The sequence below is a fragment of the Symphalangus syndactylus genome, chromosome 2, assembly GCF_028878055.3.
Source record: "Symphalangus syndactylus isolate Jambi chromosome 2, NHGRI_mSymSyn1-v2.1_pri, whole genome shotgun sequence".
Lineage (NCBI taxonomy): Eukaryota > Metazoa > Chordata > Mammalia > Primates > Hylobatidae > Symphalangus > Symphalangus syndactylus.
In genome coordinates this window covers 91,614,214-91,626,904 of record NC_072424.2, presented here as the reverse complement: position 1 = coordinate 91,626,904, position 12,691 = coordinate 91,614,214, and the positions used below count along the sequence as shown (strand labels likewise).

Below are 12,691 nucleotides of genomic sequence, written 5' to 3'. Positions count from 1 at the left end.
TAAAAAGCAGAGTGAGTTTATTTTAGTTTATTATTATTTTAAAATTCATCTTAATTATTTTAAAATTTAAAAATTCTCCACAAAAAATAAATTGCTTATTCCAGAGGCAGACCAATCCCATTGCCCTGTCCCTGGCACACCAATGTCATCTTCCACTAATTTTCCTTTGAACACAATTTTATTTAAAAGTGTTAAAAATCCCAAGTTATCTACTCTTGTTTAACTTCCATGGTTAGCAGGTATTCAAGAAGTATTTTTTCAAATGCCTGACCAGGAGAGAGCATGGAGATGGGTAAGATCCTGCAGACGGGGGCTATGGGCAGACAGGGAGTAGCATGCCAGCAGTAAACAGGGCATCAGCAGTTTAGGAAAGGAAGTAAGCAGTATGTTAAGTTCTTTTCGTGATTGCTCTGGGGTAGGAGTGAGAAGAGCAGAAACAAGTCAGTTTTTCTAGGCTTAATTTCCCATCTCATTCTTTTAATTTCTACCTTTGACCAGGGTTAGCCATACATATTTTCCCCATTCTGTTGCCCAGTTCCTGAGAAGACCCCTCCCACTCTTCCTTCTGTAGCTTATCTGCTTCTGTCAGGCAATTCCATAGTGAAACTGTGCAAAACAGTGAAAACACTAAACTGCATCTCAGGGTCATCCAGAACATTTTGAGTTCTTTACATTAAAGTCTTCCTTTTTTTTCTCTTCTGAGGCTCACTTTTCTCTGGCTGTCTTGGAGTTAGAAGGGAAAATCCCTGCTATCTTTTGCAGGCATTTCTTGTACACTTCCTCTTCAGACAGAGCAAGGGTAACCAATAAGTACAGTTATTTGAGATGACTCTTAGTCAGTCATTCTGTTTTAGTCCTTCTCACTCTGCCCAAGAGAAGTCTCATACAAATTTATAAGACTGCCTTGTAACCTGTTTAAATCTGATCCCTCCATCTCTCACTCATTAATTAAAAATAGAATTTCAACATACCCATTAGGATGGCTAGTACCAAACAAACAAGAAATAACGAGTGTTGGTGAGGATATGGAGAAATGGAAACCCTTGTGCATTGCCAGAGGGAATACAAAACGGTGTAGCCACTATGAAAAATCATATGACATCTCTTAAAAAATTAAAAATAAAATTAATATATGATCCAGCAACTTCACCTTTGGGCACATACCCCCCAAAATTGAAGCAACGTCTGTAAGAGATACAGATACATGGATTGAAAATACAGTATTCAAAATGTGAAACCCACGTATATGGAAGGCCAAATTTTTGTATAAACGGGTCTCTCAGGGCTGACTGTGGGACTTGAGTACCCACAGATTTTGTTACGTGTGGGTTGTGTGTGTGTCTTGGAACCAATTCCTGTCATATTCCGAGAATCTGTCGTATTTGTTTTTGTTTGTTTGTTTTGTTTTGAGAGGAGTTTCATTCTTGTTGCCCAGGTTGGAGTACAATGGCGCAATCTGGGCTCACCGCAACCTCCACCTCCCGGGTTCAAGCGATTCTCCTGCCTCAGCCTGCACCACCACGCTCATCTAATTTTGCATTTTTAGTAGAGATGGGGTTTCTCCATGTTGGTCAGGCTGGTCTTGAACTCCTGACCTCAGGTGATTTGCCCGCCTCGGCCTCCCAAAGTGCTGGGATTACAGGCGTGAGCCACTGCACCTGGCTGAAACTGTTGTATTTGTACACCCACATTCACAGCAGCATTACTCACAATAACCAAGAGGTGGAAGTAGCCTAAGTGTCCACTGATGTATGAATGGATAAACACAATATGGTATATACCGGTAATGGAATATGATTCAGCCTTAAAAAGGATAGAAATTCTGACAAATGCTACAACATGGATAAACCTTGTGGGAGTTATGCTAAGTGAAATAAGTCAGGAACAGACAAATATTCCATGATTCTACTTACATGAGTGGTCAAATTCATAGAGATGAAAAGTAGAATGGTGGTTACCAGGTGCTGGAAGGAGTGAGGAATGGGGAGAGTTGTTTAATGGGTACACAGTTTCAATTTGGAAAGATGAAAACATTCTGGAGATGGATGGTGGTAATGGTTACACAAACAATGTGAATGTATGTAATATTGCTGAACTGTACACTCTTGAAAATGATTAACATAAAGTTTTATGTATAATTTACCACAATTAAAAATAAAACTTCAAGTTTGATTTTTACATGTCACTTTTACTATAAGAGAACAGAAAACTATTTTAGGTGAGTTGGAGTCTGATGGTGTGGACCACACGATTTTGCTTATCCCAGGCAAGTTTTAAAATAATGCTTGTTTACGGGGGTGGTTTAAATAAGACATACAAACGAATGGCACCACTGTCACCTTAATTCCTTCCAGGTCAAAGAGGACAACAGAAGAATAAATCAGGAAAGAAAATGGCCACCACTATCTAATGGGATGGTATATGTATTGGTCTATTTTACGCTGCTGATAAAGACATACCCGAGACTGGGCAATTTACAAAAGAAAGAGGCTTTTTGCACTCACAGTTCCATGTGGCTGGGAAGGTCTCACAATCATGGTGGAAAGTGAAAGGCATGTTTCATATGGTGGCAGCAAGAGAGAGAATGAGCGCCAAGTGAAACAGGTTTCTCTTTATCAAACCATCAGATCTCGTGAGACTTATTTACTACCATGAGAACAGTATAGGGGAAACCGACCCCATGATTCAATTATCTCCCACAGGGTCCCTCCCACAATATGTGGGAATTATGGGAGTACAATTCAAGATGTGATTTGGGCGGGAACACAGAGCCAAACCATATCAGTATACTATGAGACCAAGGGTTTATACTTGAAGCCCCTGGGTTGTATTTACTGTGCGTTGCAGTCTTCAGCTCCTGCTGCATCTTAATTGAGGCTACTCATGCAGAATGATTTTTGGTAAAATGATTTTTGGTAAATGACTCTGATCAAAATTAGATGCTATGTGAATTAAAAGCAGTATTTTATAGAACAGAGGACTTCAAAACTGTAATGTGATATACATCTTTTAACGTTTAGGTTACCAGGTCAGAGGTAGCATGGGTTATTAATAGAAGAAAGCTATGATTACCATGGATACTATTTGGCAATAAGAAACAGCAATAAAGATGCTTTAAGTCTTTCTTCCCTAGGGCTCACGTATGTAATAATTTCTTTTCACAATATACCAAGAAAGTAGGAATGAGTATGAGTATCTCCACTTTATAGTAGGTGAAACTGAGGAAGCAAGAAATAATTTGGGCGTGAGGCAGTGACTCATGGACAGGGCTGGAAGTTAAGAACAGGCTTCTGGAGTCCTGGTCCCAGGGCTTTCTGGCTATAAATAGCTTGCCTTCTGTTCTGTTAATCCTGTTCAACAAAGCTGTACCCCCAAATCTCAAAAAACAGTCACAGTGGGCTCCTCTCATGAGCTTTCTGAGCGGAGGAGCCATACAAGGAGACTGGGACTTTCAAGTCCTTCCAGAGGTGAGTGAACAGGTGGATGAGGGTCATGTAACTTCAGTGTCAGTTGAAGAACCTCAATTTTCATGACTGTCACATGATACTGTTTCTAACTTTATTTGAGCAAGAAAAAATAGAACCTCAGTGAGCTCCACTTTCTTGGCTTGGAAGCCACAAACCCCATTAAGTACCGTCCAGAATAAGTGGCTCTTCTGTGTTCGGGAAGAGACCAACCCGTGACCCAGAGAAGGGGTTTCACAACATGCAGATGGAGGTTTCAGAAGTCCTCAGCTGGAGCAACTAAATATGACTGAGACAACACAGTCCCACAGACAAAGGTCAGACCTATTTTAATCTCTGAGTGAGGCTATTACTCTGGGACAAGGCCCTTTTTGTTTGATTTCTTGCTATTTTCAGTGATTCATAAGCTTAAATCTCTTTCATCTGGGAGTTCAGAGCCACATCTCCTCTTTCAGACTTCTCTGTGAGTTAATACAGTTCTGATCTTCCATCTTCTTGGAGTATCTTCTTATAGCCATAGAATTCCCCATGCTGTGAGCCTAGAGGAGTCCCTGGGGCAGCAGAGTCAGGACAGGCTTGGAATGCAAACCCCTGGGGAAGATTTGGAGGATTAGCAGGAAGTGGGGTGACTGCTTGCTTGGATGGTCCCACAGCGACTTTGAACCAATAATGCAGCAGGTTAGGGGGGCTGACCTCTTGAAGAAACGAGCAGAGCTCTGGAAGCCTTCCGCATCTCAGTCATATGTATGCTTTCCCTGTACTGTCTGCTGAAGTATACATATGTCAGTGTTTTGGTCAGAGTCATTCTATTAATAATATTCAATGAAGTTAGGATCAAAAAGGCTCCCATAGTTTCTTGACGGTACAGGCCTCATGTTGAATTATTACTAATTACTGGTCCATTTGGAATACTAGGAACTTGGATTGCCCTTATATTTATGTGTTATTTCTCCATAGTGAATACTGCATTATGGAAGCCTGCTTGCCCAGTTTTTACATATCCTATGGTTTGTGAGTTTCCTACTTATCACCTTTTTCTTTTTCTTTTTCTTTTTTTTTTAGACGGAGTCTCGCTTTATCGCCCAGGCTGGAGTGCAGTGGCACACTTTGTCACCCGGGCTGGAGTGCAGTGGCCCGATCTCGGCTCACTGCAAGCTCCGCCTCCCAGGTTCACACCATTCTCCTGCCTCAGACTCCCGAGTAGCTCGGACTACAGGCTCCTGCCACCACGCCTGGCTAATTTTTTGTATTTTTAGTAGAGACGGGGTTTCACTGTGTTAGCCAGGATGGTCTCAATCTCCTGACCTCGTGATCCGCCCGTCTTGGCCTGCCAAAGTGCTGTGATTACAGGCGTGAGCCACTGTGCCCGGCCTCTCTTTTTATTAATATATAATATTTGTACATATGTGTGGGGTACATGTGATATTTTGTTACGTGTATAGAATGTGAAATAATCAAGTCAGGGTATTTGGGGTATCCATCACCTCGAGGACTCATCATTTCTACGTCTTGGGAACATTTCAAGTCCTCTTTTCTCGCTATTTTGAAATGTACAATATATTGTTGTTAACTGTAGTCACTCTACTCTGCTATTGAACATTACAACTTAATCGTTCTTCCTAACCATATGTTTGTACCCATTACACAGCCTTTCTTAATCCCTCTCCCCAACCCACACACCCTTCCCAGCCTCTGGTATCTATTATTCTACCCTCCACCTCCATGATAATCAACTTTTTTAGCTCCCACCTATGAGTGAGAACATGAAATACTTGTCTTTCTGTGCCTGGCTTATTTCACTTAATACAATTACCTCTAATTCTGTGCATGTTGCTGCAAATGACATAATTTCATTATTTTTTATGGCTCAATTGTATCACATTGTATATATATGGCGCATTTTCTTTATCTGTTGGTCTATAGGTTGATTTCATATCTTTGTTATTGTGAGTAGGGCTGCAGTAAACGTGAGTGTATCCTTTTGATATACTGATATATATCCTTTTGATATACTGATTTCTTTTCCTTTGGATAAATACTCAGTAGTGGGATTGCTGGATTACATGATAGTTCTATTTTCAGTTTTCTGAGAAATCTCTATGCTGTTTTCCATAGTGGTTGTGCTAATTTACATTTCCACCAACACTGTATGAGTTCCCTTTGCACCCTCACTAGCATCTGTTATTTATAGCCATTTATAGAATGGCTTTTAATAAAAGCCATTCTAAGTAGGGTAAGATGATATCTCATTATGATTTTGATTTGCGTTTCACTGATGTTCAGTGATGCTGAGAAGTTTTTCATTTCTTTTCTTTTCTTTTCTTTTTTGAGATGGAGTTTTGCTCTTGTTGCCCAGGCTGGAGTGCAATGGCACCATCTGGGTTCACCGAAACCTCCCCCTCCTGGGTTCAAGCGATTCTCCTGCCTCAGCCTCCCAAGTAGCTCGGATTACAGGCATGTGCCATCACACCTGGCTAATTTTGTATTTTTAGTAGAGATGGAGTTTCTCCATGTTGGTCAGGCTGGTCTCGAACTCCTGACCTCAGGTGATCCACCTACCTTGTGCCTCCCGAAGTGCTGGGATTACAGGCGTGAGCCACCGCGCCCAGCCAAGAGGAAGTATTCCATATTACTTGTTGGCCATTTATATGTCTTCTTTTGAGAAATGTCTATTTATGCCCTTTGCTCACTTTTTAATGGTATTATTTGTTTGTTTTTTTACTATTGTTTCAGTTCCTCATAGATTCTGGATATTAGTCCCTTGGCAGACGAATCGCTGGCAAATATCTTCTCCAGTTGAGCAGGTTGTCTTTTCACTATGTTTATTCTTTCCTTTGCTGTGCAGAAGCTTTTTGGTTTAATATAGTTCCATTTGTTTATTTTCATTTTTGTTGCTTGTGCTTTTAAAGTCTTAGCTATAAAATATTTGCCTAAACCCATGTCCTGAATTGTTTTCTGTACATTTTCTTCCAGTAGTTTTATAGTTTGGGGTCTTATGTTTAAGTCTTTAATCCATCTTGAGTTGATTTTTGTACATGGTAAGAGATAGGGATCCAGTTTAATTCTTTGCATATGGATATCCAATTTTCCCAGCACCATTTGTTTAGGAGGATGTCGTTTTCCCAATGTATATTCTTGATGCCTTTGTAAAAAATCAGTTGGCTATAAATATGTGGATTTATTTGTGGGTTTTCTATTCTGTACCATTGATCTAGGTGTCTGTTTTTTACAAATACCATGTTGTTTTGGTTACTGTAGTCTTGTAATATATTTTGATGTCAGGTAATGTGATGCCTCTAACTTTGTTCATTTTGCTCAGGATTGCTTTGGCTATTAGGGCTCTTTTTTGGATATGAATTTTAGGATTGTTTTTCCTATTTCTGTGAAAAATTACTTTGTTATTTTGATAGGGATTGCATTGAATCTGTTGATTGCTTTAGGCAATATGGTCATTTTAACAATATTAGTTCTCCTGATCCATGAGCATCGGATATCCTTCCATTTGTTTGCATTCTTCTCTTCCTCTTCTCTTCTCTTCTCTTCTCTTCTCTTCTCTTCTCTTCTCTTCTCTTCTCTTCTCTTTCTCTTCTCTTCTCCCTTTCTTCAGACAGTCTCACTGTGTTGCCCAGGCTGGAGTGCAGTGGTGTGATCTTGGGTCACTGCAACCTCTGCCTCCCAAGTTCAAGCAGTTCTTGTGCCTCAGCCTCCTGAGTACTTGGAATTACAAGCATGTCCACATGCCTGGCTAATTTTTTTTTTTTTTTTTTTTTTTTTTGAGACAGAGTCTCGCTCTGTCACCCAGGCTGGAGTGCAGTGGCGCAATCTCAGCTCACTGCAAGCTCCGCCTCCCAGGTTCATGCGATTCTCTTGCCTCAGCCTCCCAAGTAGCTGGGACTACAGGCACCTGCCACCATGCCCAGCTAAATTTTTGGATTTTTAGGAGAGACGGGGTTTCACTGTGTTAGCCAGGATGGTCTCCATCTCCTGACCTTGTGATCCGCCTGCCTCGGCCTCCCAAAGTGCTGGGATTACAGACGTGAGCCACCACGCCCAGCCTAATTTTTGTATTTTTAGTAGAGACAAGGTTTCATTATGTTGGCCAGGCTGGTCTTGAACTCCTGGCCTCAAGTGATCTGCCTGCCTTGGCCTCCCAAAGTGCTGGGATTACAGGTGTGAGCCACCACACCTGGCCCTTCTTCCATTTCTTTCATCAGTGTTTTTATAGCTTTTTTTTTTTTAGGTTTTTCATCTCTTTGGCTAGATTTATTTCTAGGTTTTTGTTGTTGTTGTTGTTGTTGTTTTGAGGCCATTGTAAATGGAATTGCCTTCTTGATTTTTTCTCAGCTAGTTCATTATTGGTGTATAGAAATACATTGATTTTTTTGGCTTCTTTTTTTTTTTTTTTGAGATGGATTCTCACTCTGTTGCCCAGGCTGGAATGCAGTGGCATGATATCGGCTCACTGCAACCTCCACCTCCTGGTTTCAAGCGATTCTTCTGGCTTAGCCTTCCAAATAGCTGGGATTACAAGCACCTGCCACCATGCCTAGCTAATTTTTGTATTTTTAGTAGAGATGGGGTTTGACCATGTTGGCCAGGCTGGTCTCCAACTCCTGACCTCAGATGATCCACCCGCCTTGGCCTCCCAAAGTGCTGGGATTACAAGCATGAGCCACCGTGCACAGCCAAAATACACGGATTTTTGTAAGTTGATTTTGTATCCTGCAACTTTACTGAACTTATTTATCAGATCTAAGAGTTTCTGGGGAGTGTTTAAGCTTTTCTAGATATCTGCAAAAACGGACAATTTGAATTCCACTTTTCCAATGTGGATGCCTTTAATAAGTATTTATTTCTTTTATCTGATTGCTCTGGCTAGGTGTTTCTGGGGGAGTGTTTACACTTTTCTAGATATCTGCAAAGGTGGACAATTTGAATTCCACTTTTCCAATGTGGATGCCTTTAACAAGTGTTTATTTATTTATTTATTTATTTTATTATTATTTTTTGAGATGGAGTCTCACTCTGTGGCTCCGGATGGAGTGCAGTGGTGCCATCTCAGCTCACTGCAAGCTCCGCCTCCCAGGTTCACGCCATTCTCCTGCCTCAGCCTCCCGAGTAGGGGCTACAGGCGCCTGACACCATGCCTGGCTAATTTTTTTTTTTTTTGTATTTTTTTAGTAGAGACGGGATTTCATTGTGTTAGCCAGGATGGTCTCGATGTCCTGACCTCGTGATCTACCCATCTCGGCCTCCCAAAGTGCTGGGATTACAGGCTTGAGCTACTGCACCTGGCCCAAAAATAAATAAATAAATTAATTAATTAAGTAATTAATTAAAGTATTCCTTTTATCTGATTGCTCTGGCTAGGACTTCCCGTACTACGTAGGAGTTGTCTTTTTCTTATAACTAAGGTTACTGAGGAAACCTCTGAAATCACTAGTTTTCAATTGTTTAATACTTGAGTTTGATGTGGTCAGAGAAGAGTTTGAAAAATGCAGCCCATGTTAACTTTCAGAGGATCTGCCTAGGGCAATAATAATGTTGCTTTATCATTTATTGACTCTGTCTTCTTTGCCAGACACTGTGAAAATGCTTTACATATATTATTAAATTTAATTTACATAAGATTCACATGAGATCATTTTATAGAACACAAAACAAGATTTAGGGAAGTTAGGTAATTTTCCCTAAGTCACACAATGAGTGGATAGAACTAGGATTTTATCTGAGATCTTCACACTGCTGTACACAATACTGTATACAGTTTGGCTGAAAGTTTGAAAATTAATGTTGGATCTTCTGTCCAAAGCCATAGGCTTGGTGGATATCATAAAAGTATATAGTTTCTGAATTTTCTTCTCTTTCTCTCTCCTTTCTTTTTAAAGATAAAGGCCCTGAAGTAAAGAGTGAGAAACTCTGATGAGTTGCCGTTTTGTTGTGTTTATAAGAGGAAATGTGAACTTTGTGATCGTTCCACACATTCTTGCCACTTCCCTAAAAAAAAAAAAATAAAAAAGTCACAAAAGCATGGCTGTAATGCATGTTTTCATATCAAAAGGTCAAAAACCAAAGACTCTTTAGCTTGCCACAAGGAAACAGTGGGAAGAGAGCATTGTCACAAAAATACCAGGAGTTCTAAATAAATAAATAAGTATTAATAGAAGTTTTATAGGGGGGGATGAAGAGAAGGAAATAACATTTCATTTCTGAGTTCTGATCCAAATTGAATGTATTCAGAAGTAATAATCCAGCAAAAGGCTTGAAGCCATTGGATTTGGTTGTGTCAAAATTCCACCCACAATGTGAAATTAACAACTGATTGCCACCATCACCACTCCCTCCTCTGTAGGCCAAGCAAATGGCATAGTGCACTACCTGGATGGTGGGGCCATGTCCACACCCTTGAGCAAGGTGGAGAGTTAAGCCAATTATCTAAATTTTTTTTTGAGACTGAATCTCTTTCTGCCGACCAGGCTGGAGTGCAGAGGCGTAATCTCTACCCACTGCAACCTCACCTCCCGGGTTCAAGCAATTCTCCTACCTCAGCCTCCTGAGTAGCTGGGATTACAGGCGCCCAGCACGACAGCTGGATAATTTTTGTATTTTTAGTAGAGACAGGGTTTCATCGTGTTGGTCAGGCTAGTCTTGAAAGTCTGACCTCAAGTGATCCGCCCTCCTCGGTCTCCCAAATTACTGGGATTATAGTCACGAGCCACAGCGCCTGGCCCAATTATCTAAAATTTTAAGCCAAAGAAAAAGTAGTTTGGCTTTAATTATCTAGTTAAAATGTTTGGAAGACTGAATTGATTATACATATTCTTATCTTCACTTAGTATAAGCAGAGTGATTTTGTGTTTAGACCATTTCAATTGATAGTTATTCTTCAAGATCTTTTAGATACTAGATGTATCTGTGATCTTATAAAGAAAAGTAGATTCATAGATTCATGATCCATGAGCAGAGAAGAAGTGAGGTCTAAGATGTGGTTTTTAGGTCACTTCCAATGCTGGGGAAAGATAGAAACAGAGGTTCTCAACCCTGACTATACACGAGAATCACCTGGGGAGCTTTTAAAAGTATCCTGGGCTGGGTGGCTCATGCCTGTAATCCCAACACTTTGGGAGGCTGAGGTGGGAGGATCGCTTGAGCCTAGGAGTGGGAGGATTGCTTGAACCCAGGAGTTTGAGACCAGCCTGTGCAACATAGTGAGACCCTGTCACTACAAAAATTTTTTGTAAAAATTAGCTGGATGTGGAGGAGTGCACACGTGGTCCCACCTACTCAGGAGGCTGAGGTGGGAGGATCCCTTGAGCCCCAGAGGTTGAGGCTGCAGTGAGCGGTGATCTTATGACTACACTCTAGCTTGGGTGACAAAGCAAGACCCTGTCTCAATAAATAAATAAATAAATAAATAGATAAATAAATAAATAAATAAAGCATCTTGTTGGCTTGGGCTTGTCTAAGTCCAACTGAATCAGGAGCTCTGGGGGTGGAACTTAGGGCAGGTGGTTGAGAAGCACTGGATTCATCATGGATATCATTATATTGAGGATGGGAGGTATAAAAATGTGGAGAATACTTCAGCTCAGTTGCCTGAATGGTCCGCAGACATTTGACTTTTGAGAATAAAAGTCAAAAAGAGATGAGGCAAAATGGTAGCATGTGTTTAAAGTAAAGCTATTACTTTAAAATGTCGAGTTTAGCTTGAGAATTCATAACCTTGAGAATTCATAACCCTGACACTGAAAGAATGGTGTAGATGGAGTGAGATGCTGTGGGGGAGGGATGGCAGGGAGGAAAGGGTGAAGGGTAAGAAAAGGAGCATGAGTTCTCTGGAAGAGACTTGTAACTGCATAGGAATTCCACCTGGGGGGTATCCATCTATCACCCCACCGTCCTCCAGAAACTTTCAGAGATAGTAAGACTAGTACTGACAGAGGAACGGCAGAAGTACCTACTATATGAATGAACCTCTTTTTCTAAATTAGGTCACCGTTACCATAATATCATATATATTATACTATATATATATAGTGTGTGTATATGTATACGCACACACAGTATTCACATGCACTATATATGTATATATACACACACTATATATGTATATATACATATAGTATATGTATATGATACTATATATACACACAATATATATACACATATATAGTGTATGCATAATACCATATATATGGTATTATGGTAACAATATTATATATTTATATTTATATATAAACACTTAAAATATCAAGTATTTGGTAGTTAATACAAAAATATTAAGTATATATACTTAATATATACTAAACATAATATATGCACACTATATATACTATTTATTTTTATTTATTACTATATATAGTGTGTAATATTAAGTGTGTATAGTGTGTGTGTATATATATAATATTTTTACATTTTTATATGTATTAGAGATGGGGTCTTGCTCTCTCAGTCAGGCTGATGTGCAGTGGCCCCATCATAGATCACTGTCACCTCGAACTCCTGAGCTTAACTGATTTTTCTGTTTGGGATTACAGGCATGTGCCACCATGCCTGGCTGAGCATTTTACTTTAAAATTTAGTTCAGATTAGTTTTTTTCCTTGCTATCTGCTTCAATTCGAGAATTCATTTCTCTGTAATTTCCTAATTCAGCATATTATAATTTTAGAGGTGTTTTAGCTCATGGAAATTTATGAAATGGCTGCTTATGCTAGAAAATATTTATATATAAGGTTATGTGTTCTGATTAATAAAAAAAAGATGACAGTCTGAAACTGGCTCATCAGCATTTAATAATTGGCTGGGAAAATCTAGGTTTGCCTACCTATATTTTCAAATTGTATAGTCTTTTTCTAGCATATATTTTATTTCATTTATTTATTTTTGAGATGGAGTCTCACTCTGTCTTTCCCAGGCTGGAGTGCAGTGGTGCAATCTTGGCTCACTGCAGCATCTACATCCCGGGTTCAAGCAATTCTCCTGTCTCAGCCTCCCAAGTAGCCAGGACTACAGGTGTGTGCCACCACATCTGGCTAATTTTGTATTTTTAGTAGAGATGGGGGTTTCACCATGTTGGCCAGGTGGGTCTTGAACTCCTGACTGCAGGTGATCCAACCACCTCGGCCTCCCAAAGTGCTGGGATTACAGGCGTGAGCCACCGTGCTCTGCCAAGATTCCAATTTTGAATTAATAATGAGGAGTTAACTCTTCATAATACAAGCCTAGT

General features: G+C 40.0%; 1 long non-coding RNA gene across 1 annotated transcript; it reads left to right on the top strand.

The window, feature by feature from the left end:
* Window positions 1-3,652: 3,652 nt before the first annotated feature.
* On the top strand, window positions 3,653-9,492 carry LOC134735858 (uncharacterized). The gene is made up of 5 exons (XR_010119401.1): window positions 3,653-3,781; window positions 4,527-4,632; window positions 6,198-6,268; window positions 8,037-8,168; window positions 9,353-9,492. It is a non-coding gene; the product is annotated as an uncharacterized lncRNA (long non-coding RNA).
* The last annotated feature ends 3,199 nt before the right edge of the window (window positions 9,493-12,691 follow it).